The sequence below is a fragment of the Nelumbo lutea genome, chromosome 2 (assembly GCF_056320005.1).
Source record: "Nelumbo lutea isolate HS-2025 chromosome 2, American lotus-T2T, whole genome shotgun sequence".
In the NCBI taxonomy this organism is placed as follows: Eukaryota; Viridiplantae; Streptophyta; class Magnoliopsida; order Proteales; family Nelumbonaceae; genus Nelumbo; species Nelumbo lutea.
In genome coordinates this window covers 26,830,146-26,832,021 of record NC_142685.1, presented here as the reverse complement: position 1 = coordinate 26,832,021, position 1,876 = coordinate 26,830,146, and positions in this window count along the sequence as shown.

The following is a 1,876-nucleotide window of genomic DNA, read 5'->3' as shown; positions in this document are numbered from 1 at the left end:
ATTCTTTTTTTGTTTTTCTATATTTTATATTTTATTTATTTTAATTATTTATTGTTAAATAATGGCATTGTTGATTAACCCATTTAACCTCAAATGATTGATTTGCTTACCCACCTCCAGGAGTGAAAGAAAATGGTTTTGTTTTTAAATAATTTTTCAAAATATTTATTTTTATAGTAATAAAGTTAATGTTATGGATTTAATTAGTGGAATTTAATGATGAGAAAAATGTATGTTCAATATAGGATTTAATGAGAGAATATAACTTAGATATGAAATTTAATGAGAGAATAGGAAAATAGTTTTATTTCAAATTGGTTTTAAATTTTATATTTCATTTCCATCATTAATAAAAATAATTCTGATTTGTCATACTTATTATTGTTTAATATGTCAAATATATGATGTTAAAAGTGTTCCAAAATTTTCTTTAATTTTGTATACTTTTTTTGCATTTCATCTATTTTTGAATTTTATATTGTTTAATTGTGGCAACATTTATTTGGTATTTAACACAACGCACGGACTTTTCAACAGGTGGATAATTATGGCAACATGAGTTGGCCCATTTCTTACCACCACATAGATGAAAACACTATTTTTTCCATGCAAATTTTAAAAGTATAAGTTTTTATATTATTGGAATTATTAATTTATTATGTATGGATTTAATTAGTGGAATTTAATGATGAGAATAAATAAAGATGCTTTAAATATATAATTGAATGAGAGTGAATGGGAGCTAATACCTTAAATGTGCGATTTATGAGAGGGAATTGAATGCATTGAATAATAGCATTTAAGTTACATTTTCTACCCTCACAATAAAGGGATCATATTTCAAAAAATGGGTATTTTAATCAAGAAAATTTCCAAAAATTTGGAGGCTATTCATACTTTTCTATAGTAGTATAGATGTGTGGTCACAATTCATATCGTGCATATAACATGAACAATGTTTCTACTATCCCTTGGCTTTTGGATCATCCAAAGAAACATTGTTAATTTTCTTGCTGAGGCCTTATTTGTACCTGAGACAAATGTTGTGAATGAAATTGTGGCTTTAACTAAGAAATCAAAGACATGCTATGTAAATGCACTAGATATCTAAAATATATTATGTGAAAATTATATACAGTTATGAACTAGAGGTATATCAAGCTTGTCGAACATTAATTAGTCAGGAAGAGATTATATTTCTATCATGCAAACATATTATGTCCGGTTCTTCTGAGACCCATAGACTATATAAAAGACAACTTAGGGCTCATTTTGGAGGATTTCAATTTTGACAAAGTTGCTTTTGCTGAATGTGATTATTTCATTAGTGAATAATAATGACAATGGGGTTGGGATCATATTTTCTATCCCTAATCCTAACTTTGAAACAAATTGCCATCCCCTAACCCTAATCAATTCCCTGTCGGGTACCTAAATTCCTAAAATTTTTTAATTAAAATTATGTTTAGAAAATAGGTTTATTTTAGATAATAATTTTTAATATTTCAAAATATATATATATATTTATATATATATATATATCTATATATTTGTTTCAAATACAATATTATTTATATATATTATAAACAATATAAATAATACTATCTATGTATATATTTAATATATAATAAGGGTTAGGGCAAGATGGGGAATTCACTCTCCATCCTTACCGCTAACCCCATTGGGTCGTGAAAATCGGGTACCCAATGGGGACGAGAAAAATTATCATCCCCATTAGTAAATTTGGTCCATCTTGGATTTTTACCAAATATTGCTTCTAGGCTATGTATGTAAGGCCCACCTCACAAGTCCAAAGCTGTGTGAAAGCTCACCCAAACAAGCACTTACAAGGTGGTGGTGGGAAGCTGATCTCTCT